The following is a 25,402-nucleotide window of genomic DNA, read 5'->3' on the forward strand; positions in this document are numbered from 1 at the left end:
TATTTGCTCTACATGTACCATAATGAAATCTGTATCACCAATTTTGTTCTACAATACTTAATGATTGTACAAACAATGACTTAGTGAAACTATCAGTTGCTTGTGTGTGGGTGATCTATAGTTATGTTTCCATGGTATTTCACAGTAAATTTGTGTTTTGAAACAATGATTGTGCAAGTGCAAGATGTCTTTAAAGATGTGAATGCACAATGCAATGTTTTGAACACTAGACAGCCTGTGTTACAAGTGATTACCGTTTTGAGTTTTGTATCTAGAGTTGTGAAAAATGACATCAAGGTTCTGAAAATAGTAGCAAAGTGATTGTAAAAAACTGTAATATTAGTTTGTAGAAAACAAAACAAGTTTTTATCCGACAAATCTGTAAACAAATACCTCTCCTATCGTAAAACTCTGCTCCTCCACTGCAAATCAGATAACACTGGGCTTCTTAAAATCCCCGCCGCGGAAAAAACAAAACAGCGCCATGACATCAACGTGTGGCCAAAAGTATATTGCATCCGTAGTGTTAAGCACTACCATAGAGAATGAATGGGAAAAGTTAAGGGAAGTTACAGTTTTTTTTATTCGCTTTGGTACTATTTTCACAAGTAAGGTGTACATTTTCAAAACTCTTAGTACAAAAATCCAAACTGATCACACTTGTAACACAGCTAGTCATTCTTTCAAAACTGGATGTAATGCTTTCAGTAAGTTGCACATGTTTTCAGTCCACATAATCATTGTTTCAAATGCAAGATTATTGTAATATGTAATGAGAACATTTGGTTTAATCATCGAAACACAATGGTATGATCTTCTTTCAGTTTAGTACTTTTAACAATCAGTTCATCCAACAGCAAACAATGCAAGATACATGTTTCAAATCAGCCTTAAAAGTGCTGAAATTAATATGCTACAGTACTAAAAAAAATACATATTACACAGTTTCACATTAGGCAATACACTTACATTACCCAACATTTACATAATCTATAATTTCCAAATATCCATCCTATATGTAATCAAGTGAAGGATCAATGAAGACATCCTCTACAATCATTTGAGCAAAATACAGTAGTTTTTATTTTTCAGATATAATTGTAACATAGCTATACTTTCTATAATGTAACTGAATGAAAACATACAATTTAGTGCACACATTACATTACAGTAATTTGGACCAAGCCTGTCTTGAGCATTTGGCCGTAGATTTTCGTTCACCTCTTTGACCTCTCTGTGGGTGCCCATGCCCACCTCTCTGACGGATCCCTTGTCCAAAAGATCTTCTTATTCCTTGCTGTCTGTCCTGCTTCATGTTGAAATAAATGGCCAGTGTTTCACCACCACTTTTACAGTAAACTATATCTACTGTAATGACCAACTTTGGTTACCACTATGTAAAATCAATTAGCAATAAAGAGTATTTTATCATGTGTGGTTACACATAATTTATATGTTCGTACAAACACAGGTTTTATTTCTGTAGTTCTCAAAATCCATATACTGTATATTGCTGAAATGGAAATATATAGGTTTACCAAATGGTTCAGTGATTAACCATTAAGATCAGTTGGATTTAGTGATGGTCAAATGTATTTACACAAATGAGATGAGAAGCATATCAAAAGTATTGAGAGCATTGCATTGTGAAAGACAGTTACTTCATATGAAAGGTATTTCTTTGACGACACATTGATTAAGTGTTGTGAAAAAGTGAATGTATAATTTTGTGTGTTGTACTACAGTTTTTTTTATTCGCTTTGGTACTATTTTCACAAGTATGTGGTAAAACCTCACAACTGTTGGTACAAAACTCACAGCAGATCATCAAAAAGTCAGTTTTTTCAAACATGTAATCACATTTTCAATTGACTTAGTACAACACACAAAATTATACATTCACCTTTTCACCACACTTAATCATTGTGTCATCAAAGAAATACATTTCATTTGAAGTAATTGTCTTTCACAATGCAATGCTCACAATACTTTTGATATGCTTCTCATCTCATTTGCGTAAAAACATTTGACCAGCACTAAATCCAACTGATCTTAATGGTTAATCACTGAACCATTTGGTAAACCTATATATTTTCATTTCAGCAATATACAGTATATGGATTTTAAGAACTACAGAAATAAAATGTGTGTTTGTACAAACATATAAATTATGTGTAACCACACATGATAAAATACTCTTTATTGCTAGTTGATTTTACATAGTGGTAACCACAGTTGGTCATTACAGTAGATATACTGTAAAAGTGAGGGTGTAAACACTGGCAAATTCAACATGGAGCAGGACAGACAGCAAGAAGATCTTGTGGACAAGGGATCCATCAGGGAGGTGGGCATGGGCACCCACAGAGACCTCAAAGAGGTGGACAAAAATCTACGGCCAAATGCTCAAGACAGGCTTGATCCAAATTACAGTAATGTTATGTGTGCACTAAGTGTTATGTTCTCATTCAGTTACATTACAGAAAGTATAGCTATGTTACAATTATATCAGAAAAATAAAAACTACTGTAATTTGCTCAAATGATTGTAGAGGATGTCTTCATTGATCCTTCACTTGATTACACATAGGATGGATATTTTGGAAATGATAGATTATGTAAGTAACGTAAGTGTATTGCCTAATATGAAACTGTGTAATATGTATTTTTTAGTACTGTAGCATATTAATTTCAGGACTTTTAAGGCTGATTTGAAACATGTATCTTGCAATGTTTGCTGTTGGATGAACTGATTGTTAAAAGTATTAAACTGAAAGAAGATCATAGTGTTGTGTTTCGGTGATTAAACCAAATGTTCTCATTACATATTACAATAATCTTATATTTGAAACAATGATTATGTGGACTGAAAACATGTGCAACTTACTGAAAGCATTACATCAGGTTTTGAAAGAATGACTAGCTGCGTTACAGGTGTGATCAGTTTGGATTTTTGTACTAAGAGTTTTGAAAATGTACACCTTACTTGTGAAAATAGTACCAAAGCGAATAAAAAAAACTGTAAGTCAATTGAACATGTGATTAAATGTTTGAAAAAACTGACTATTTGATGATCTGCCTTGAGTTTTGTACTAACAGTTTTGAAGTTTTACCACATACTTGTGAAAATAGTACCAAAGCGAATAAAAAAAACTGTAAGCTTAACTACTTTCGGCTCCCGCGGGTTAGGTCCTCGGTTCGAAACCGAGCAGAAACAAAGCTTGCCTTTTAGCCTGAAACGAGTTGAGATCTGTTTAGGTAAAAGGTTACATAATTTCCTACCAAGATAATTCAAAGAAAGTGTAACCCTCAACTTCAGCCTTGCTTGGCTCCCCTGCTTTAATTTTTGTAGGTATTATCACATTCGCCAGAACAGTGCACACAATTCAAAGCAATCCAAATGCCACTCATTCGATAAGTCGTGGCTTGAGTCGTACTGCAGTTTCAAAGCTACATCCAATAGAAGGATTCATCCTGTCCAATTCACCTCACAAGTGATATATGGGCAGTTTTGACGTGGCCAAAAGGGGTTTTCCCTTAAAAGTGTGGCTTAGAGAGAATATATACGGCATGATGTGTCAAAACAGCCGTCTTTCATCGGTGGCAAGTTTCTTTGGTGTAGTGGTAATCTTGTCGATTTATACGCGAAAGGTCCTCGGTTCGAAACCAGGCAGAAACAACCCAAAGTTTTTACAAAAATGCGAGTCAAATGTCATTCATGGGATGTGCTTGTGTCTTGAAGCGCTTTCAGAGATACACGCAGGTGTAGATTTTAGGCCTTCAAATTCACCTCGCACGTGAAAAACGATCGGTTCGAAAGTGGGTGAAAAACATCGGCCATTAGGGAGTTTTTGCAAAGAGAGAAAATGCGCAGAACATCTATGGAACAACCAGGCAAAGACAATGTGAAGGTTTCTGTAGTGTAGTGGTTATCACGTTCGCCTCACACGCGAAAGGTCCTCGGTTCGAAACCGAGCAGAAACAAAGCTTGCCTTTTAGCCTGAAACGAGTTGAGATCTGTTTAGGTAAAAGGTTACATAATTTCCTTCCAAGATAATTCAAAGAAAGTGTAACCCTCAACTTCAGCCTTGCTTGGCTCCCCTGCTTTAATTTTTGTAGGTATTATCACATTCGCCAGAACAGTGCACACAATTCAAAGCAAGCCAAATGCCACTCATTCGATAAGTCGTGGCTTGAGTCGTACTGCAGTTTCAAAGCTACATCCAATAGAAGGATTCATCCTGTCCAATTCACCTCACAAGTGATATATGGGCAGTTTTGGCGTGGCCAAAAGGGGTTTTCCCTTAAAAGTGTGGCTTAGAGAGAATATATGCGGCATGATGTGTCAAAACAGCCATCTTTCGTCGGTGACAAGTTTCTGTAGTGTAGTGGTAATCATGTCGCTTTACACGCGAAAGGTCCTCTGTTCGAAACCGAGCAGAAACATTAGCCTGGTTTTGAAGCAAAGCAAGTCGAATGCCGTTCATTTGAAACGTAGCTGTATTTCAAATATCAGTATTTATAGAGTAATGGTCAAGTTCCACCAGTAAAAGCTGAGCTTGCATCTTTTCCTGTAGTGTGAAGCAGTTATCAACAGGAGTCCACAGAAACGTGTAAGTGTATTTGATTTTAGACTTGTGAAGTTTTAGCGCAGTGTCGTTGCTAAGAAACGCTCTCTTGTTTACCTTTGTCTCACGTGCTGCAATCCGCGTTTGTTCTCGCGTGTCCTCGCGTGCGTTAGTGTATTACAGTAAATACAGTAGTAGTTTCGGCCATTAACGTGTTGTTGATTGTTTTCGGGCGTGGCCAACGCCAGGAGAGTATTTAAACAGCAGTAAACAGTTCAGTCTTCAGGTGAAGCAGTTATCAACAGGAGTCCACAGAAACGTGTAAGTGTATTTGATTTTAGACTTGTGAAGTTTTAGCGCAGTGTCGTTGCTAAGAAACGCTCTCTTCTTTACCTTTGTCTCACGTGCTGCAATCCGCGTTTGTTCTCGCGTGTCCTCGCGTGCGTTAGTGTATTACAGTAAATACAGTAGTAGTTTCGGCCATTAACGTGTTGTTGATTGTTTTCGGGCGTGGCCAACGCCAGGAGAGTATTTAAACAGCAGTAAACAGTTCAGTCTTCAGGTGAAGCAGTTATCAACAGGAGTCCACAGAAACGTGTAAGTGTATTTGATTTTAGACTTGTGAAGTTTTAGCGCAGTGTCGTTGCTAAGAAACGCTCTCTTGTTTACCTTTGTCTCACGTGCTGCAATCCGCGTTTGTTCCCGCGTGTCCTCGCGTGCGTTAGTGTATTACAGTAAATACAGTAGTAGTTTCGGCCATTAACGTGTTGTTGATTGTTTTCGGGCGTGGCCAACGCCAGGAGAGTATTTAAACAGCAGTAAACAGTTCAGTCTTCAGGTGAAGCAGTTATCAACAGGAGTCCACAGAAACGTGTAAGTGTATTTGATTTTAGACTTGTGAAGTTTTAGCGCAGTGTCGTTGCTAAGAAACGCTCTCTTGTTTACCTTTGTCTCACGTGCTGCAATCCGCGTTTGTTCTCGCGTGTCCTCGCGTGCGTTAGTGTATTACAGTAAATACAGTAGTAGTTTCGGCCATTAACGTGTTGTTGATTGTTTTCGGGCGTGGCCAACGCCAGGAGAGTATTTAAACAGCAGTAAACAGTTCAGTCTTCAGGTGAAGCAGTTATCAACAGGAGTCCACAGAAACGTGTAAGTGTATTTGATTTTAGACTTGTGAAGTTTTAGCGCAGTGTCGTTGCTAAGAAACGCTCTCTTGTTTACCTTTGTCTCACGTGCTGCAATCCGCGTTTGTTCTCGCGTGTCCTCACGTGCGTTAGTGTATTACAGTAAATACAGTAGTAGTTGCGGCCATTAACGTGTTGTTGATTGTTTTCGGGCGTGGCCAACGCCAGGAGAGTATTTAAACAGCAGTAAACAGTTCAGTCTTCAGGTGAAGCAGTTATCAACAGGAGTCCACAGAAACGTGTAAGTGTATTTGATTTTAGACTTGTGAAGTTTTAGCGCAGTGTCGTTGCTAAGAAACGCTCTCTTGTTTACCTTTGTCTCACGTGCTGCAATCCGCGTTTGTTCTCGCGTGTCCTCGCGTGCGTTAGTGTATTACAGTAAATACAGTAGTAGTTTCGACCATTAACGTGTTGTTGATTGTTTTCGGGCGTGGCCTGCTGAGTTTCAGCCCACATTTGAAGCACTTATAAAAGCAGTCAGTCCACCGCGGCAGCGGTCGCGTGCAGCCCTCGTCGTGTGAAGACCGAAGAGTGTAAAGACCATTGACTCTACCTGCGCGACTCCACCGAGCAGAGACACCGACAGGGCACTTGAGTATTGCACTTTTTGTACTAACTTTTTCTATTTATCTATATAGCACTCTTTTCCTCTCTTGTACATTCCCTATTCTTATAATTTTACTATGTGCTTTCAAATCTCTACTGTCATTACAACTCGTAAATCTGTTGTATCACGTCGCCGTGGGAGAAATATTAATAACCTCCGCACTCTCCCACCTTCCACTATTGCCTCACTCTCTCTTCCCATTGGCTTATGGAACTGCCAATCTGCTGTCAACAAAGCAGATTTCATTACTGCCATTGCCTCACATTCTGGCCTTTCTGTTTTAGCACTTACTGAGACATGGATTAAACCAGAGGACACGGCCACTCCGGCTGCCCTCTCCAACAACTACACTTTCTCACACAGTCCTCGCACAACAGGAAGGGGTGGAGGAACTGGTCTGCTCATCCCAAAGGACTGGAAATTCCAACAGCAAACCCCCTCATGTGACAGCAACTCTTTCGAATCACATACTGTTACTATCATCCACCCTACTAAAATGCATTTTTTAGTTATCTATCGCCCCCCAGGTCAACTTGGACACTTCTTGGAGGAGTTAGATGTACTTCTGTCTTCATTCCCTGAGGATGGTACTCCTTTAGTAGTACTTGGTGACTTCAATATCCACCTGGAGAAACCACAGGCAGCTGACTTCAACACCCTGACTGCGTCGTTTGACCTCAAGCGAGTCCCTACTTCACCAACACACAGGTCTGGTAATCTTTTAGATCTTATCTACACACGCTGTTGTTCCACCTACCACACCCAGGTCACCCCACTTCACACATCTGATCACTTCCTAATTACTCTCGACCTCGACCTGACTCCCCCTGTCGCTACATACGATCCCCCATTGGTCACGTTCAGGCGCAACCTGCGCACGCTCTCTCCCTCCCGCTTATCCTCTGCGATTGTTTCCACGCTGCCCGCTCCCAGCCAACTCTCTCTGTTAGATACTGACAATGCCACTGACACACTTTGTTCCACTCTTACATCCTGCTTAGACACATTATGCCCTCTGACATCTGGACCGGCCCGGGTCACACCTTCTGCTCCTTGGCTAACTGAGGTTCTCCGTGAGCATCGCTCCACACTCAGGGCTACAGAGAGGAAGTGGCGCAGATCGAATGATCCTTCTGATCTCTGCCTCTATCAGTCTCTTCTTGCCTCCTTCTCCAAGGAGGTCTCCTCTGCAAAGACCCTATACTACCATTCAAAGATTAACAACTCACCTGACTCTCACACTCTCTTCAAGACCTTCTCTACCCTTCTTTGTCCCCCTGCCCCTCCACCTTCATCCGACCTAACGGCTGATGATTTCGATTCCTTCTTTGTGAAGAAAACGAAAACTATTAGCAGTCAGTTCTCCGAGCCGCCGCTTCTTGCGCATTCTCAAATCCCTGAGACATGCTCCCTTCCCTCCTTCTCTCTCCTATCAGAAGCAGATGTTTCCAAGGTCTTGGCTTCTAATCATCCGACTACCTGCCCGCTAGATCCCATACCCACCCATCTCCTCCAGGCCATCTCTCCGTCTGTTATCCCTGCTCTCACTCACATTATCAATTCATCCCTTTCCACTGGCACCTTCCCTGTAGCATTTAAAGAGGCCCGGATAACCCCGTTGCTGAAAAAACCCACTCTCAATCCTGCTATGCTAGAGAACTACAGACCCGTTTCTCTTCTTCCCTTCATTTCCAAGACTCTTGAACGCATTGTGTTCAACCAGCTCTCCACTTTCTGCACACAAAATAACCTCCTGGATAGCAATCAGTCTGGATTCAAAAGTGGTCACTCCACTGAGACTGCGCTGCTATCAGTCATTGAGGCCCTAAGGCAGGCAAGGGCAGCCTCCAAATCATCTGTGCTGATCTTACTGGATCTATCTGCAGCTTTTGACACCGTCAATCACCGCATCCTCCTGTCGACTCTCATGTCTATGGGTGTCACTGACACAGCGCTTTTATGGTTCAAGTCGTACCTCTCAGATAGGTCATTTCGGGTATCCTGGAGAGGTGACGTCTCCGAACCCCAACATCTAGATACCGGGGTCCCTCAAGGCTCTGTGCTTGGACCGCTGCTCTTTTCGATATACATGACATCCCTGGGCTCTTTCATTATAAATTCGCATGCGTCAAGGCTGAGCATATCGGGAGAACGCCAACCTCAGACAAAAGCCTGAAAATACTGGAAATACTGGAAATTAAAGCTCTATAAGATATATAACTACTGTCAGTCAAGTATAAAGCTTAATATGACTGAATGATTTGTTTGTGATATGTCTAAGAAGAAAACACGGTCGCAAACGAAGCAACGTGAACTTGGCCTTGCTGAACAGGTGTCTCAGATTGATATGGCGGCAGGAAAAGATATCAACATGCAGGAGTTATCTGAACTGATTCGAATCATAATAAGGGAAGAAATTAACGCGGCGGTTGATAAACTTCAACCTCAACTGGATGTCGTTAAAAAAGATATTTCCGAGTGTTCCAATAAAGTTTCTGTTATAGAGGAAGCGCTTGACCACATGGAAACCAGGGTTGCGGCGCTGGAGTCTGCAAACGAAAGTTTGCGCAAAGAGAACACGGATCTAAAAGAGAAAGCAGATCGTTTGGAGAATCATAGTCGGAAATATAATATCCGTATTCTCGGCTTGGTTCGAGATATTGAGAAGGGGAATCAGACAAGTTTTGTGTCCGCTTTGCTTAATGATCTGTTTAAGGATAAACTCCATCGCGCACCTGGTGTGGAAAATGCTCACCGCATTGGACCTGCGGCTAAATCTGGTCAGCGCGTAATGATTGTGAGGATGCATAGGTTGGATACAAGAGATGAGATTCTACGTCTTGCCAAGAAAGAAAAGCTGTTTGAGATTCGTGGAATGAAACTGCGTATTTTTCCTGATTTTACTGATGAAACAGCTAAAGCCAGGGCGCTTTTTCGTGAGGTGAGGAACAAGTTGTGGAGCGCGGGAGTGAAACATGGGATCATGCATCCAGCTATTTTGATTTTGACTTATAATGAAAAGACCATCAAGTTTACTGATCACTTAGCTGCAGAGAAATTCTATAAGACTGTGGTTGAACCGGTGATGCAAAGTATGAAGGAACATTGATGGCCAAGTAGGTACAGACTTTGTGTATATAATTTAGTTTACAGACATATTTAAGTCTGTTTCTGAAGGTCTAATTTTAATATGATTTCAGTATCTCGGTTTAATTATATTAGTTTAAATGGTAATAATGAGTTTAAGTGGTTGGTTTGACTGATGATTTATGTTGTATGATTCAATTACCACAGAAGCTATGTGTAAAATAAGAAGCTTGTCTGAGTTGGGTAATATCCCATTAGTTGTTGTTTACAAATGTTGTCAAATGGGGAGTGTATCACTGGGAATGTGTATGTATGTGTTTTTTTGAGTGTTGCGTGTTTTTGTTGTTTTATTTGTTTATTTGATAGCTCTTTACTATGTTTAGTCAGAAATTATTTTGAGTGTAAAATAAAAAATGGTGTTGGATAAAATATTCTTAAAGAAAGGGTTAAAAATAGCTCATTTGAATATTTGTAGTTTGCGAAATAAGATGCATGATATAACTGGGATTTTGAAAAATAATAATATACATATTTTGGCAATATCTGAAACGCATTTGGATGCATCTATAGATAGTTCTTTGTTGCATGTAAATGGATACTTATTATATAGACAAGATAGAAATATTAATGGAGGAGGAGTGGCATTTTATGTTCAGGATCAAATTCCAGTAAAAATAAGACGGGAACTTGGTTGTGTTGGGGTTGAAGTGCTGTGGTTGGAGGTACAGTTGCCACATTTAAAGTCTATCTTAGTTGGTTGCTGCTATAGGCCACCCAATGCGCCTATAGTTTGTTTAGATCGAATCTGTTATATGTTGGATATAGTTGGTGATTTAGATATGGAGATTTATTTTCTGGGTGACCTAAATATTAATTGGAGGTTGAATAGTTGTTCGTTAAAAAATAAATTGCAGGCTATAGTTGATACTTGTAATCTGTCACAAAGGGTTACAAAGCCAACAAGAATTTTTTATAATGCTGATGGGACAAAAACGGAAACATGCATAGATTTACTTTTTACTAATGTAACGGATTTGTGTTCAAAAGCAATTTCAATTTGTGTAGGCTTTAGTGATCATAATTTAATTGTAATTAACAGAAAAACTAAAATTCCAAAGCCAGGTCAGAAGATAATAATTAAACGGATTTTTAAATATTTCAATGAGGCTAGTTATTGTGCTGATATTAGAAATATTGACTGGTCAATATTATTTAGGGAAGTAGATACTGATCTGGCTTTGGAGGTTTTTATGAATTTATTGATGCCAATTGTTGACAAACATGCTCCATTAAGACGGATGACTGTAAGAAATATTTCTTCTCCGTGGTTAGATGCTGAACTTAAAGAATATATGATGAAAAGAGATAAATTAAAGTCAGAGGCAAGCTTATCAGGGGATAATAAATTATGGGAAAAGTATAAGCAATTAAGAAATTTTGTTACAAAATTAAATAGAACTAAAAAGAAGATTTATTATGAATATAAATTTGAGGAAATAAAATCAGATAGTAATAAATTATGGAATACATTAAACCAATTAACAGGGCGTAGGGACAGATCTGTACCGACATTTTTAGATGTAGGCGATATGTTTTTGACTAAACCTGTTGACATAGCTAATTATTTAGGTGATTATTTTACAAATAAAGTTCAGAACTTACAAAAAGATATGATTTCACAGGTATACTCAGATCTTTCTTTTAAGACTATTAAGGAAACAATTATGTTTAATAAATCATGTACATTTAAATTTGATAGCGTTAGTATTACTAGAGTAGAAAATATATTGAAGTCAATGAAAAATAAACCTCCTGGTTTTGATGAATTGGATGTCAAGTTATTAAAGATGGTTGCTGATTTGATTTCTAGGCCTATATGTTATATTATTAATTTAAGTTTAGAAAAATGTGTTTTTCCTGTTAATTGGAAAAAAGCTAAAATTGTGCCTCTGTCAAAAAATAACAAGGAACATTTTTCTGGGAAAAATAGTAGACCTATAAGTATTCTGCCAATTTTGAGTAAAATTACGGAGAAAATAGTATATGATCAAATTAATTGGTATTTTTCTAAAAATGGGTTGAATTCACTTTATCAACATGCCTATAAGAAAGGGCACTCTACAACAACGGCCTTAGTTCAGATGACGGATGATTGGTTGCATGAGATTGACGATGGAAAATTAGTTGGAACGGTAATGTTAGATCTAAGCGCAGCATTTGATTTAATTGATTATGATTTATTATTAGAAAAATTAAGTTGTTATGGATTTGAAAAGGGTGCAATCGAATGGATCTATAGTTATCTTATTAATAGGGAGTTTAATGTATTGTTTAATGGTAGTTATTCTGAGACAAAGGTTCTGCGTTGTGGGGTGCCTCAAGGGAGTTGTCTTGGACCATTGTTATTTTCTATTTTTATAAATGATCTGTCTTTTATGTTGGGGTGTGCCACTATTGCTCTATATGCAGATGACTTGACAATTTCCATATCGGATTATAACTCTACCAGACTTAATACTCTATTAACTAATGAACTAAAATTAATTGAAAATTGGATTAGGGATAATAAGTTAATTATTAATGTTGAGAAGAGTAAATGTATGATGCTGGGATCAAATCATCTTTTAAAAAATTCTCCTGCTCTGTACTTGTCAGTAGGTGGTTTGATTATAGAACAAGTGGTTGAGGCCAAATTGCTAGGTGTGATTGTGGATAGCAGGTTGACCTGGAACGTTCAGATTAAATCAATATTGAATAAAATGGGAAGGAGCATGGCTGTAGTTCGACATTGCAGAAAATCTATACCAATGCGTATACGGAAAACTTTGGTTGAATCAATTGTTTTGTGTCATCTGGATTATTGTTCCATCATTTGGGCTACAACTACAGAAAATAATTTAAACAGATTACAGATTGCACAAAATAAAGCATCTCGGCTTGTTCTAAATTGTTCTTTTAGAACAAGTATCAGGGATATGCATAATAAGTTAGCATGGCTTCATGTAAGAAGCAGAATTAAGTATTCTCTTATTAAATTCTTAAAAAATATAATTATTACAAAAGCACCAGAAATTATTTATAACAGGTTGATTCTTTTCAGTGATGTTCATACTTATTCTACTCGTCAATCAAGTGAAGGGCGTTTTTTGTTACCTGTATGTCGAACAAAGCAACTTCAAAGAACTTTGTATTATAGAGCAATGGTGGCATGGAACTCACTCACGTTATTTTTGGTTTCTGAGAGTCGCAATGCTAGTTTTTCTAAAAGATTGAGATTGTATTTATTTACCTTGGAGTAACTGTAATTATGTAATTAATAGTTATTGTTTAATGAGCTAAGCAATTGTGACGTTATTATTATATTTTACACAATTAGTTATGATATTTTGAACATAGTAGAGCTTATATTGTAATATTGTTATATGGTTATGTTGTGTGTGTGTGTGTGTGTGTGTGTGTGTGTGTATGCGTGTTTATGGAGTGTAGATGATTTAGATAATGTTGTGATCACTTCTGTATTTGTCTTCATTGTTGTAAAGCGTTGATGTTAATATGTTGGTAATATTCTAAGACCCCAGGAAGAATAGCTGCTTCTTTAAGGAGTAGCTAATGGGGATCTTAATTTAAATAAATAAATAAATAAATTCGGAAACATGGCTTTTCCTACCACTGCTATGCAGACGACACTCAACTCCACTTGTCGTTCCACCCTGATGATCCTACGGTTTCTGCCCGCATCTCGGCATGCCTGAGGGACATCTCACTCTGGATGAAGGATCACCATCTCCAGCTTAACCTTGCGAAGACAGAACTGCTTGTCATATCATCCGAACCAAAGATTCAGCACAACTTCTCCATTCAGCTAGGTTCCTCGACCATCACACCTTCCAAGACGGCCAAAAACCTGGGAGTGGTCATTGATAATCGGCTTAGCTTCACGGAGCATGTTGCCAGCACCGCTCGCTCTTGTAGATTCATCCTCTACAATATTAGGAAAATTAGACCTTTCCTAGATGAGCATGCTACGCAGGTCCTGGTCCAAGCTCTTGTCCTGTCCAGGCTGGACTACTGCAATGCGCTACTGGCAGGACTTCCAGCCTGCACGACCAAACCCTTACAGATGATTCAGAACGCAGCGGCAAGAGTGGTCTTCAATGAGCCAAAGAGGGCGCACGTCACTCCTCTCTTTGTCAAGTTACACTGGCTTCCTATAGCAGCCCGCATCAAATTTAAGGCTCTGCTCCTGGCCTTTAAAACCACCACTGGGTCAGCACCCCCTTACCTTCGCTTGCTTATAGAGCCTTATGTACCCTCTCGATCACTGCGCTCTGCCACCGAGCGACGACTTGTGGTACCATCTCAAAAAGGGAAGAAAACACTAACGCGTACCTTCTCAGGAACTGTCCCACAACTGTGGAATGATCTGCCGGTCGTGACACGATCAGCTGACACTGTAGCTGTCTTTAAGACTCGGCTAAAAACCCATCTCTTCCACCATTACCTAACTTCCTAATTACAGATTTACTATCTTTATTTAGTTACCCTTCTCTTTATCTCTTTCTCTATCTACCTTCCTCTTTATCTAAAAAACAAAAAAAAAACACAAAAAAAACCACTACTAACATACCCTTGGCTATGTATATTGTGTTGGACTTGATGAGACTATTTCCAGTGCACTTATGTATTGCTGATCTTATGTTGCCATAATTGCTTCTTTTGTTTACCTCACTTGTAAGTCGCTTTGGACAAAAGCGTCTGCTAAATGACTAAATGTAAATGTAAATGTAGTGTTAATGACATTCAGTGATTTAACCATACATGTGAAAGTTTGAAATTGGGCAGTAGCAGGTTGCCCCTTTAGATTTTAAGTGACATTGAAATGTAAAACATGATAAAATCTGTATGAAATAAGATGACAAAGGTGGATATATGTTTCCTTAAATCAGCGACTATTACGTTCAACTAAAAAGCGAGAGGTCCTACTGTTGGAAGCCCATCAGGAACGATGTGTGGTTTCTTACACAAAAGCAAGCCAAATGCCACTCATCTGAAAAGTCGTGGCTTGAGTCGTACAGCACTTTCAAAGTTAATTTCGATGGGAGGTTTCAACCTGTCCCATTCACCTCACAAGTAAAATATGAGCAGTTTTGAAGTGGCCAAAAGAGTTTTTCCCGCAAAGTGTGGCTCATAGAGAAAATATGTGGCAAAATCTGTTAAAACAGCCGAGTTTCAGGTACGGCAGGTTTCTGTAGTGTAGTGGTTATCACGTTCGCCTAACACGCGAAAGGTCCTCGGTTCGATACCGAGCAGAAACAACCCAAAGTTTTTACAAAAATGCGAGTCAAATGTCATTCATGGGATGTGTTTGTGCTTGTGTCTTGAAGCGCTTTCAGAGATACACGCAGGTGTAGATTTTAGGCCTTCACATTCACCTCGCACGTGAAAAACGATCGGTTCGAAAGTGGGTGAAAAACATCGGCCATTAGGGAGTTTTTGCAAAGAGAGAAAATGCGCAGAACATCTATGAAACAACCAGGCGAAGGCAATGTGAAGGTTTCTGTAGTGTAGTGGTTATCACGTTCGCCTCACACGCGAAAGGTCCTTGGTTCGAAACCGATCAGAAACAAAGCTTGCCTTTTAGACTGAAACGAGTTGAGATCTGTTTAGGTAAAAGGTTACATAAATTCCTACCAAGATAATTCAAAGAAAGTGTAACCCTCAACTTCAGCCTTGCTTGGCTCCCCTGCTTTAATTTTTGTAGGTATTATCCCATTCGCCAGAACAGTGCACACAATTCAAAGCAATCCAAATGCCACTCATTCGATAAGTCGTGGCTTGAGTCGTACTGCAGTTTCAAAGCTACATCCAATAGAAGGATTCATCCTGTCCAATTCACCTCACAAGTGATATATGGGCAGTTTTGACGTGGCCAAAAGGGGTTTTCCCTTAAAAGTGTGGCTTAGAGAGAATATATACGGCATGATGTGTCAAAACAGCCGTCTTTCATCGGTGGCAAGTTTCTGTGGTGTAGTGGTAATCACGTTCGCTTTACACGCGAAAGGTCCTCGGTTCGAAACCGAGCAGAAACAATAGCCTGGTTTTGAAGCAAAGCAAGTCGAATGCCGTTCATTTGAAACGTAGCTGTATTTCAAATATCAGTATTTATAGAGTAATGGTCAAGTTCCACCAGTAAAAGCTGAGCTTGCATCTTTTCCTGTTGTGTTAATGACATTCAGTGATTTAACCATACATGTGAAAGTTTGAAATTGGGCAGTAGCAGGTTGCCCCTTTAGATTTTAAGTGACATTGAAATGTAAAACATGATAAAATCTGTATGAAATAAGATGACAAAGGTGGATATATGTTTCCTTAAATCAGCGACTATTAGGTTCAACTAAAAAGCGAGAGGTCCTACTGTTGGAAGCCCATCAGGAACGATGTGTGGTTTCTTACACAAAAGCAAGCCAAATGCCACTCATCTGAAAAGTCGTGGCTTGAGTCGTACAGCACTTTCAAAGTTACATTCTATGGTAGGTTTCAGCCTGTCCCATTCACCTCACAAGTGAAATATGGGCAGTTTTGAAGTGGCCAAAAGAGTTTTTCCCGCAAAGTGTGGCTCATAGAGAAAATATGTGGCAAAATCTGTCAAAACAGCCGAGTTTCATGAAAGGCATGTTTCTGTAGTGTAGTGGTTATCACATTCGCCTAACACGCGAAAGGTCCTCGGTTCGAAACCGAGCAGAAACAACCCAGAGTTTTTACAAAAATGCGAGTCAAATGTCATTCATGGGATGTGTTTGTGCTTGTGTCTTGAAGCGCTTCCAGAGATACACGCAGGTGTAGATTTTAGGCCTTCACATTCACCTCGCACGTGAAAAACGATCGGTTCGAAAGTGGGTGAAAAACATCGGCCATTAGGGAGTTTTTGCAAATAGAGAAAATGCGCAGAACATCTATGAAACAACCAGGCGAAGGCAATGTGAAGGTTTCTGTAGTGTAGTGGTTATCACGTTCGCCTCACACGCGAAAGGTCCTCGGTTCGAAACCGAGCAGAAACAAAGCTTGCCTTTTAGCCTGAAACGAGTTGAGATCTGTTTAGGTAAAAGTTTACATAATTTCCTTCCAAGATAATTCAAAGAAAGTGTAACCCTCAACTTCAGCCTTGCTTGGCTCCCCTGCTTTAAATTTTGTAGGTATTATCACATTCGCCAGAACAGTGCACACAATTCAAAGCAATCCAAATGCCACTCATTCGATAAGTCGTGGCTTGAGTCGTACTGCAGTTTCAAAGCTACATCCAATAGAAGGATTCATCCTGTCCAATTCACCTCACAAGTGATATATGGGCAGTTTTGACGTGGCCAAAAGGGGTTTTCCCTTAAAAGTGTGGCTTAGAGAAAATATATACGGCATGATGTGTCAAAACAGCCGTCTTTCATCGGTGGCAAGTTTCTGTGGTGTAGTGGTAATCACGTTCGCTTTACACGCGAAAGGTCCTCGGTTCGAAACCGAGCAGAAACAATAGCCTGGTTTTGAAGCAAAGCAAGTCGAATGCCGTTCATTTGAAACGTAGCTGTATTTCAAATATCAGTATTTATAGAGTAATGGTCAAGTTCCACCAGTAAAAAGCTGAGCTTGCATCTTTTCCTTTAGGGTTAATGACATTCAGTGATTTAACCATACATGTGAAAGTTTGAAATTGGGCAGTAGCAGGTTGCCCCTTTAGAATTTAAGTGACATTGAAATGTAAAACATGATAAAATCTGTATGAAATAAGATGACAAAGGTGGATATATGTTTCCTTAAATCAGCGACTATTAGGTTCAACTAAAAAGCGAGAGGTCCTACTGTTGGAAGCCCATCAGGAACGATGTGTGGTTTCTTACACAAAAGCAAGCCAAATGCCACTCATCTGAAAAGTCGTGGCTTGAGTCGTACAGCACTTTCAAAGTGACATTCGATGGTAGGTTTCAGCCTGTCCCATTCACCTCACAAGTGAAATATGGGCAGTTTTGAAGTGGCCAAAAGAGTTTTTCCCGCAAAGTGTGGCTCACAGAGAAAATATGTGGCAAAATCTGTCAAAACAGCAGAGTTTCGTGAAAGGCAGGTTTCTGTAGTGTAGTGGTTATCACGTTCGCCTAACACGCGAAAGGTCCTCGGTTCGAAACCGAGCAGAAACAACCCAAAGTTTTTACAAAAATGCGAGTCAAATGTCATTCATGGGATAAGTTTGTGCTTGTGTCTTGAGATGCTTTCAGAGATACACGCAGGTGTAGATTTTAGGCCTTCACATTCACCTCGCACGTGAAAAACGATCGGTTCGAAAGTGGGTGAAAAACATCGGCCATTAGGGAGTTTTTGCAAAGAGAGAAAATTCGCAGAACATCTATGGAACAACCAGGCTAAGACAATGTGAAGGTTTCTGTAGTGTAGTGGTTATCACGTTCGCCTCACACGCGAAAGGTCCTCGGTTCGAAACCGAGCTGAAACAAAGCTTGCCTTTTAGCCTGAAACGAGTTGAGATCTGTTTAGGTAAAAGGTTACATAATTTCCTTCCAAGATAATTCAAAGAAAGTGTAAACCTCAACTTCAGCCTTGCTTGGCTCCCCTGCTTTAATATTTGTAGGTATTATCACATTCGCCAGAACAGTGCACACAATTCAAAGCAATCCAAATGCCACTCATTCGATAAGTCGTGGCTTGAGTCGTACTGCAGTTTCAAAGCTACATCCAATAGAAGGATTCATCCTGTCCAATTCACCTCACAAGTGATATATGGGCAGTTTTGACGTGGCCAAAAGGGGTTTTCCCTTAAAAGTGTGGCTTAGAGAGAATATATACGGCATGATGTGTCAAAACAGCCGTCTTTCATCGGTGGCAAGTTTCTGTGGTGTAGTGGTAATCACGTTCGCTTTACATGCGAAAGGTCCTCGGTTCGAAACCGAGCAGAAACAATAGCCTGGTTTTGAAGCAAAGCAAGTCGAATGCCGTTCATTTGAAACGTAGCTGTATTTCAAATATCAGTATTTATAGAGTAATGGTCAAGTTCCACCAGTAAAAAGCTGAGCTTGCATCTTTTCCTTTAGGGTTAATGACATTCAGTGATTTAACCATACATGTGAAAGTTTGAAATTGGGCAGTAGCAGGTTGCCCCTTTAGAATTTAAGTGACATTGAAATGTAAAACATGATAAAATCTGTATGAAATAAGATGACAAAGGTGGATATATGTTTCCTTAAATCAGCGACTATTAGGTTCAACTAAAAAGCGAGAGGTCCTACTGTTGGAAGCCCATCAGGAACGATGTGTGGTTTCTTACACAAAAGCAAGCCAAATGCCACTCATCTGAAAAGTCGTGGCTTGAGTCGTACAGCACTTTCAAAGTGACATTCGATGGTAGGTTTCAGCCTGTCCCATTCACCTCACAAGTGAAATATGGGCAGTTTTGAAGTGGCCAAAAGAGTTTTTCCCGCAAAGTGTGGCTCACAGAGAAAATATGTGGCAAAATCTGTCAAAACAGCAGAGTTTCGTGAAAGGCAGGTTTCTGTAGTGTAGTGGTTATCACGTTCGCCTAACACGCGAAAGGTCCTCGGTTCGAAACCGAGCAGAAACAACCCAAAGTTTTTACAAAAATGCGAGTCAAATGTCATTCATGGGATAAGTTTGTGCTTGTGTCTTGAAGTGCTTTCAGAGATACACGCAGGTGTAGATTTTAGGCCTTCACATTCACCTCGCAAGTGAAAAACGATCGGTTCGAAAGTGGGTGAAAAACATCGGCCATTAGGGAGTTTTTGCAAAGAGAGAAAATTCGCAGAACATCTATGGAACAACCAGGCTAAGACAATGTGAAGGTTTCTGTAGTGTAGTGGTTATCACGTTCGCCTCACACGCGAAAGGTCCTCGGTTCGAAACCGAGCAGAAACAAAGCTTGCCTTTTAGCCTGAAACGAGTTGAGATCTGTTTAGGTAAAAGTTTACATAATTTCCTTCCAAGATAATTCAAAGAAAGTGTAACCCTCAACTTCAGCCTTGCTTGGCTCCCCTGCTTTAAATTTTGTAGGTATTATCACATTCGCCAGAACAGTGCACACAATTCAAAGCAATCCAAATGCCACTCATTCGATAAGTCGTGGCTTGAGTCGTACTGCAGTTTCAAAGCTACATCCAATAGAAGGATTCATCCTGTCCAATTCACCTCACAAGTGATATATGGGCAGTTTTGACGTGGCCAAAAGGGGTTTTCCCTTAAAAGTGTGGCTTAGAGAAAATATATACGGCATGATGTGTCAAAACAGCCGTCTTTCATCGGTGGCAAGTTTCTGTAGTGTAGTGGTAATCACGTTCGCTTTACACGCGAAAGGTCCTCGGTTCGAAACCGAGCAGAAACAATAGCCTGGTTTTGAAGCAAAGCAAGTCGAATGCCGTTCATTTGAAACGTAGCTGTATTTCAAATATCAGTATTTATAGAGTAATGGTCAAGTTCCACCAGTAAAAAGCTGAGCTTGCATCTTTTCCTTTAGGGTTAATGACATTCAGTGATTTAACCATACATGTGAAAGTTTGAAATTGGGCAGTAGCAGGTTGCCCCTTTAGATTTTAAGTGACATTGAAATGTAAAACATGATAAAATCTGTATGAAATAAGATGACAAAGGTGGATATATGTTTCCTTAAATCAGCGACTATTACGTTCAACTAAAAAGCGAGAGGTCCTACTGTTGGAAGCCCATCAGGAACGATGTGTGGTTTCTTACACAAAAGCAAGCCAAATGCCACTCATCTGAAAAGTCGTGGCTTGAGTCGTACAGCACTTTCAAAGTTAATTTCGATGGGAGGTTTCAACCTGTCCCATTCACCTCACAAGTAAAATATGAGCAGTTTTGAAGTGGCCAAAAGAGTTTTTCCCGCAAAGTGTGGCTCATAGAGAAAATATGTGGCAAAATCTGTTAAAACAGCCGAGTTTCATGAACGGCAGGTTTCTGTAGTGTAGTGGTTATCACGTTCGCCTAACACGCGAAAGGTCCTCGGTTCGAAACCGAGCAGAAACAACCCAAAGTTTTTACAAAAATGCGAGTCAAATGTCATTCATGGGATGTGTTTGTGCTTGTGTCTTGAAGCGCTTTCAGAGATACACGCAGGTGTAGATTTTAGGCCTTCACATTCACCTCGCACGTGAAAAACGATCGGTTCGAAAGTGGGTGAAAAACATCGGCCATTAGGGAGTTTTTGCAAAGAGAGAAAATGCGCAGAACATCTATGAAACAACCAGGCGAAGGCAATGTGAAGGTTTCTGTAGTGTAGTGGTTATCACGTTCGCCTCACACGCGAAAGGTCCTTGGTTCGAAACCGATCAGAAACAAAGCTTGCCTTTTAGACTGAAACGAGTTGAGATCTGTTTAGGTAAAAGGTTACATAAATTCCTACCAAGATAATTCAAAGAAAGTGTAACCCTCAACTTCAGCCTTGCTTGGCTCCCCTGCTTTAATTTTTGTAGGTATTATCCCATTCGCCAGAACAGTGCACACAATTCAAAGCAATCCAAATGCCACTCATTCGATAAGTCGTGGCTTGAGTCGTACTGCAGTTTCAAAGCTACATCCAATAGAAGGATTCATCCTGTCCAATTCACCTCACAAGTGATATATGGGCAGTTTTGACGTGGCCAAAAGGGGTTTTCCCTTAAAAGTGTGGCTTAGAGAGAATATATACGGCATGATGTGTCAAAACAGCCGTCTTTCATCGGTGGCAAGTTTCTGTGGTGTAGTGGTAATCACGTTCGCTTTACACGCGAAAGGTCCTCGGTTCGAAACCGAGCAGAAACAATAGCCTGGTTTTGAAGCAAAGCAAGTCGAATGCCGTTCATTTGAAACGTAGCTGTATTTCAAATATCAGTATTTATAGAGTAATGGTCAAGTTCCACCAGTAAAAGCTGAGCTTGCATCTTTTCCTGTTGTGTTAATGACATTCAGTGATTTAACCATACATGTGAAAGTTTGAAATTGGGCAGTAGCAGGTTGCCCCTTTAGATTTTAAGTGACATTGAAATGTAAAACATGATAAAATCTGTATGAAATAAGATGACAAAGGTGGATATATGTTTCCTTAAATCAGCGACTATTAGGTTCAACTAAAAAGCGAGAGGTCCTACTGTTGGAAGCCCATCAGGAACGATGTGTGGTTTCTTACACAAAAGCAAGCCAAATGCCACTCATCTGAAAAGTCGTGGCTTGAGTCGTACAGCACTTTCAAAGTTACATTCGATGGTAGGTTTCAGCCTGTCCCATTCACCTCACAAGTGAAATATGGGCAGTTTTGAAGTGGCCAAAAGAGTTTTTCCCGCAAAGTGTGGCTCATAGAGAAAATATGTGGCAAAATCTGTCAAAACAGCCGAGTTTCATGAAAGGCATGTTTCTGTAGTGTAGTGGTTATCACATTCGCCTAACACGCGAAAGGTCCTCGGTTCGAAACCGAGCAGAAACAACCCAGAGTTTTTACAAAAATGCGAGTCAAATGTCATTCATGGGATGTGTTTGTGCTTGTGTCTTGAAGCGCTTCCAGAGATACACGCAGGTGTAGATTTTAGGCCTTCACATTCACCTCGCACGTGAAAAACGATCGGTTCGAAAGTGGGTGAAAAACATCGGCCATTAGGGAGTTTTTGCAAATAGAGAAAATGCGCAGAACATCTATGAAACAACCAGGCGAAGGCAATGTGAAGGTTTCTGTAGTGTAGTGGTTATCACGTTCGCCTCACACGCGAAAGGTCCTCGGTTCGAAACCGAGCAGAAACAAAGCTTGCCTTTTAGCCTGAAACGAGTTGAGATCTGTTTAGGTAAAAGTTTACATAATTTCCTTCCAAGATAATTCAAAGAAAGTGTAACCCTCAACTTCAGCCTTGCTTGGCTCCCCTGCTTTAAATTTTGTAGGTATTATCACATTCGCCAGAACAGTGCACACAATTCAAAGCAATCCAAATGCCACTCATTCGATAAGTCGTGGCTTGAGTCGTACTGCAGTTTCAAAGCTACATCCAATAGAAGGATTCATCCTGTCCAATTCACCTCACAAGTGATATATGGGCAGTTTTGACGTGGCCAAAAGGGGTTTTCCCTTAAAAGTGTGGCTTAGAGAAAATATATACGGCATGATGTGTCAAAACAGCCGTCTTTCATCGGTGGCAAGTTTCTGTGGTGTAGTGGTAATCACGTTCGCTTTACACGCGAAAGGTCCTCGGTTCGAAACCGAGCAGAAACAATAGCCTGGTTTTGAAGCAAAGCAAGTCGAATGCCGTTCATTTGAAACGTAGCTGTATTTCAAATATCAGTATTTATAGAGTAATGGTCAAGTTCCACCAGTAAAAAGCTGAGCTTGCATCTTTTCCTTTAGGGTTAATGACATTCAGTGATTTAACCATACATGTGAAAGTTTGAAATTGGGCAGTAGCAGGTTGCCCCTTTAGAATTTAAGTGACATTGAAATGTAAAACATGATAAAATCTGTATGAAATAAGATGACAAAGGTGGATATATGTTTCCTTAAATCAGCGACTATTAGGTTCAACTAAAAAGCGAGAGGTCCTACTGTTGGAAGCCCATCAGGAACGATGTGTGGTTTCTTACACAAAAGCAAGCCAAATGCCACTCATCTGAAAAGTCGTGGCTTGAGTCGTACAGCACTTTCAAAGTGACATTCGATGGTAGGTTTCAGCCTGTCCCATTCACCTCACAAGTGAAATATGGGCAGTTTTGAAGTGGCCAAAAGAGTTTTTCCCGCAAAGTGTGGCTCACAGAGAAAATATGTGGCAAAATCTGTCAAAACAGCAGAGTTTCGTGAAAGGCAGGTTTCTGTAGTGTAGTGGTTATCACGTTCGCCTAACACGCGAAAGGTCCTCGGTTCGAAACCGAGCAGAAACAACCCAAAGTTTTTACAAAAATGCGAGTCAAATGTCATTCATGGGATAAGTTTGTGCTTGTGTCTTGAGATGCTTTCAGAGATACACGCAGGTGTAGATTTTAGGCCTTCACATTCACCTCGCACGTGAAAAACGATCGGTTCGAAAGTGGGTGAAAAACATCGGCCATTAGGGAGTTTTTGCAAAGAGAGAAAATTCGCAGAACATCTATGGAACAACCAGGCTAAGACAATGTGAAGGTTTCTGTAGTGTAGTGGTTATCACGTTCGCCTCACACGCGAAAGGTCCTCGGTTCGAAACCGAGCTGAAACAAAGCTTGCCTTTTAGCCTGAAACGAGTTGAGATCTGTTTAGGTAAAAGGTTACATAATTTCCTTCCAAGATAATTCAAAGAAAGTGTAAACCTCAACTTCAGCCTTGCTTGGCTCCCCTGCTTTAATATTTGTAGGTATTATCACATTCGCCAGAACAGTGCACACAATTCAAAGCAATCCAAATGCCACTCATTCGATAAGTCGTGGCTTGAGTCGTACTGCAGTTTCAAAGCTACATCCAATAGAAGGATTCATCCTGTCCAATTCACCTCACAAGTGATATATGGGCAGTTTTGACGTGGCCAAAAGGGGTTTTCCCTTAAAAGTGTGGCTTAGAGAGAATATATACGGCATGATGTGTCAAAACAGCCGTCTTTCATCGGTGGCAAGTTTCTGTGGTGTAGTGGTAATCACGTTCGCTTTACATGCGAAAGGTCCTCGGTTCGAAACCGAGCAGAAACAATAGCCTGGTTTTGAAGCAAAGCAAGTCGAATGCCGTTCATTTGAAACGTAGCTGTATTTCAAATATCAGTATTTATAGAGTAATGGTCAAGTTCCACCAGTAAAAAGCTGAGCTTGCATCTTTTCCTTTAGGGTTAATGACATTCAGTGATTTAACCATACATGTGAAAGTTTGAAATTGGGCAGTAGCAGGTTGCCCCTTTAGAATTTAAGTGACATTGAAATGTAAAACATGATAAAATCTGTATGAAATAAGATGACAAAGGTGGATATATGTTTCCTTAAATCAGCGACTATTAGGTTCAACTAAAAAGCGAGAGGTCCTACTGTTGGAAGCCCATCAGGAACGATGTGTGGTTTCTTACACAAAAGCAAGCCAAATGCCACTCATCTGAAAAGTCGTGGCTTGAGTCGTACAGCACTTTCAAAGTGACATTCGATGGTAGGTTTCAGCCTGTCCCATTCACCTCACAAGTGAAATATGGGCAGTTTTGAAGTGGCCAAAAGAGTTTTTCCCGCAAAGTGTGGCTCACAGAGAAAATATGTGGCAAAATCTGTCAAAACAGCAGAGTTTCGTGAAAGGCAGGTTTCTGTAGTGTAGTGGTTATCACGTTCGCCTAACACGCGAAAGGTCCTCGGTTCGAAACCGAGCAGAAACAACCCAAAGTTTTTACAAAAATGCGAGTCAAATGTCATTCATGGGATAAGTTTGTGCTTGTGTCTTGAAGTGCTTTCAGAGATACACGCAGGTGTAGATTTTAGGCCTTCACATTCACCTCGCACGTGAAAAACGATCGGTTCGAAAGTGGGTGAAAAACATCGGCCATTAGGGAGTTTTTGCAAAGAGAGAAAATTCGCAGAACATCTATGGAACAACCAGGCTAAGACAATGTGAAGGTTTCTGTAGTGTAGTGGTTATCACGTTCGCCTCACATGCGAAAGGTCCTCAGTTCGAAACCGAGCAGAAACAAAGCTTGCCTTTTAGCCTGAAACGAGTTGAGATCTGTTTAGGTAAAAGTTTACATAATTTCCTTCCAAGATAATTCAAAGAAAGTGTAACCCTCAACTTCAGCCTTGCTTGGCTCCCCTGCTTTAAATTTTGTAGGTATTATCACATTCGCCAGAACAGTGCACACAATTCAAAGCAATCCAAATGCCACTCATTCGATAAGTCGTGGCTTGAGTCGTACTGCAGTTTCAAAGCTACATCCAATAGAAGGATTCATCCTGTCCAATTCACCTCACAAGTGATATATGGGCAGTTTTGACGTG

General features: G+C 40.2%; 24 non-coding genes across 24 annotated transcripts; all 24 read left to right on the top strand.

Moving 5' to 3' along the window:
* Positions 1-3,910: 3,910 nt before the first annotated feature.
* On the top strand, positions 3,911-3,983 carry trnav-cac (transfer RNA valine (anticodon CAC)). The gene has a single exon. It is a non-coding gene; the product is annotated as a tRNA-Val (tRNA).
* Positions 3,984-14,687: 10,704 nt separating this feature from the next.
* On the top strand, positions 14,688-14,760 carry trnav-aac (transfer RNA valine (anticodon AAC)). The gene has a single exon. It is a non-coding gene; the product is annotated as a tRNA-Val (tRNA).
* Positions 14,761-14,998: 238 nt separating this feature from the next.
* trnav-cac (transfer RNA valine (anticodon CAC)) lies at positions 14,999-15,071 on the top strand. The gene has a single exon. It is a non-coding gene; the product is annotated as a tRNA-Val (tRNA).
* Positions 15,072-15,461: 390 nt separating this feature from the next.
* Positions 15,462-15,534, top strand: trnav-uac (transfer RNA valine (anticodon UAC)). Its single transcript has one exon. It is a non-coding gene; the product is annotated as a tRNA-Val (tRNA).
* A 585-nt stretch (positions 15,535-16,119) lies between these two features.
* On the top strand, positions 16,120-16,192 carry trnav-aac (transfer RNA valine (anticodon AAC)). The gene has a single exon. It is a non-coding gene; the product is annotated as a tRNA-Val (tRNA).
* Positions 16,193-16,430: 238 nt separating this feature from the next.
* trnav-cac (transfer RNA valine (anticodon CAC)) lies at positions 16,431-16,503 on the top strand. The gene has a single exon. It is a non-coding gene; the product is annotated as a tRNA-Val (tRNA).
* A 390-nt stretch (positions 16,504-16,893) lies between these two features.
* trnav-uac (transfer RNA valine (anticodon UAC)) lies at positions 16,894-16,966 on the top strand. The gene has a single exon. It is a non-coding gene; the product is annotated as a tRNA-Val (tRNA).
* Positions 16,967-17,552: 586 nt separating this feature from the next.
* trnav-aac (transfer RNA valine (anticodon AAC)) lies at positions 17,553-17,625 on the top strand. The gene has a single exon. It is a non-coding gene; the product is annotated as a tRNA-Val (tRNA).
* Positions 17,626-17,863: 238 nt separating this feature from the next.
* trnav-cac (transfer RNA valine (anticodon CAC)) lies at positions 17,864-17,936 on the top strand. The gene has a single exon. It is a non-coding gene; the product is annotated as a tRNA-Val (tRNA).
* Positions 17,937-18,326: 390 nt separating this feature from the next.
* On the top strand, positions 18,327-18,399 carry trnav-uac (transfer RNA valine (anticodon UAC)). The gene has a single exon. It is a non-coding gene; the product is annotated as a tRNA-Val (tRNA).
* A 586-nt stretch (positions 18,400-18,985) lies between these two features.
* On the top strand, positions 18,986-19,058 carry trnav-aac (transfer RNA valine (anticodon AAC)). Its single transcript has one exon. It is a non-coding gene; the product is annotated as a tRNA-Val (tRNA).
* Positions 19,059-19,296: 238 nt separating this feature from the next.
* trnav-cac (transfer RNA valine (anticodon CAC)) lies at positions 19,297-19,369 on the top strand. The gene has a single exon. It is a non-coding gene; the product is annotated as a tRNA-Val (tRNA).
* Positions 19,370-19,759: 390 nt separating this feature from the next.
* trnav-uac (transfer RNA valine (anticodon UAC)) lies at positions 19,760-19,832 on the top strand. Its single transcript has one exon. It is a non-coding gene; the product is annotated as a tRNA-Val (tRNA).
* A 586-nt stretch (positions 19,833-20,418) lies between these two features.
* Positions 20,419-20,491, top strand: trnav-aac (transfer RNA valine (anticodon AAC)). The gene has a single exon. It is a non-coding gene; the product is annotated as a tRNA-Val (tRNA).
* A 238-nt stretch (positions 20,492-20,729) lies between these two features.
* Positions 20,730-20,802, top strand: trnav-cac (transfer RNA valine (anticodon CAC)). The gene has a single exon. It is a non-coding gene; the product is annotated as a tRNA-Val (tRNA).
* A 390-nt stretch (positions 20,803-21,192) lies between these two features.
* trnav-uac (transfer RNA valine (anticodon UAC)) lies at positions 21,193-21,265 on the top strand. Its single transcript has one exon. It is a non-coding gene; the product is annotated as a tRNA-Val (tRNA).
* A 585-nt stretch (positions 21,266-21,850) lies between these two features.
* trnav-aac (transfer RNA valine (anticodon AAC)) lies at positions 21,851-21,923 on the top strand. Its single transcript has one exon. It is a non-coding gene; the product is annotated as a tRNA-Val (tRNA).
* A 238-nt stretch (positions 21,924-22,161) lies between these two features.
* trnav-cac (transfer RNA valine (anticodon CAC)) lies at positions 22,162-22,234 on the top strand. Its single transcript has one exon. It is a non-coding gene; the product is annotated as a tRNA-Val (tRNA).
* Positions 22,235-22,624: 390 nt separating this feature from the next.
* On the top strand, positions 22,625-22,697 carry trnav-uac (transfer RNA valine (anticodon UAC)). Its single transcript has one exon. It is a non-coding gene; the product is annotated as a tRNA-Val (tRNA).
* A 586-nt stretch (positions 22,698-23,283) lies between these two features.
* trnav-aac (transfer RNA valine (anticodon AAC)) lies at positions 23,284-23,356 on the top strand. The gene has a single exon. It is a non-coding gene; the product is annotated as a tRNA-Val (tRNA).
* A 238-nt stretch (positions 23,357-23,594) lies between these two features.
* trnav-cac (transfer RNA valine (anticodon CAC)) lies at positions 23,595-23,667 on the top strand. Its single transcript has one exon. It is a non-coding gene; the product is annotated as a tRNA-Val (tRNA).
* Positions 23,668-24,057: 390 nt separating this feature from the next.
* On the top strand, positions 24,058-24,130 carry trnav-uac (transfer RNA valine (anticodon UAC)). Its single transcript has one exon. It is a non-coding gene; the product is annotated as a tRNA-Val (tRNA).
* Positions 24,131-24,716: 586 nt separating this feature from the next.
* Positions 24,717-24,789, top strand: trnav-aac (transfer RNA valine (anticodon AAC)). The gene has a single exon. It is a non-coding gene; the product is annotated as a tRNA-Val (tRNA).
* A 238-nt stretch (positions 24,790-25,027) lies between these two features.
* trnav-cac (transfer RNA valine (anticodon CAC)) lies at positions 25,028-25,100 on the top strand. The gene has a single exon. It is a non-coding gene; the product is annotated as a tRNA-Val (tRNA).
* Positions 25,101-25,402: the final 302 nt, after the last annotated feature.

This window comes from Paramisgurnus dabryanus, chromosome 14 (assembly GCF_030506205.2).
Source record: "Paramisgurnus dabryanus chromosome 14, PD_genome_1.1, whole genome shotgun sequence".
In the NCBI taxonomy this organism is placed as follows: domain Eukaryota; kingdom Metazoa; phylum Chordata; class Actinopteri; order Cypriniformes; family Cobitidae; genus Paramisgurnus; species Paramisgurnus dabryanus.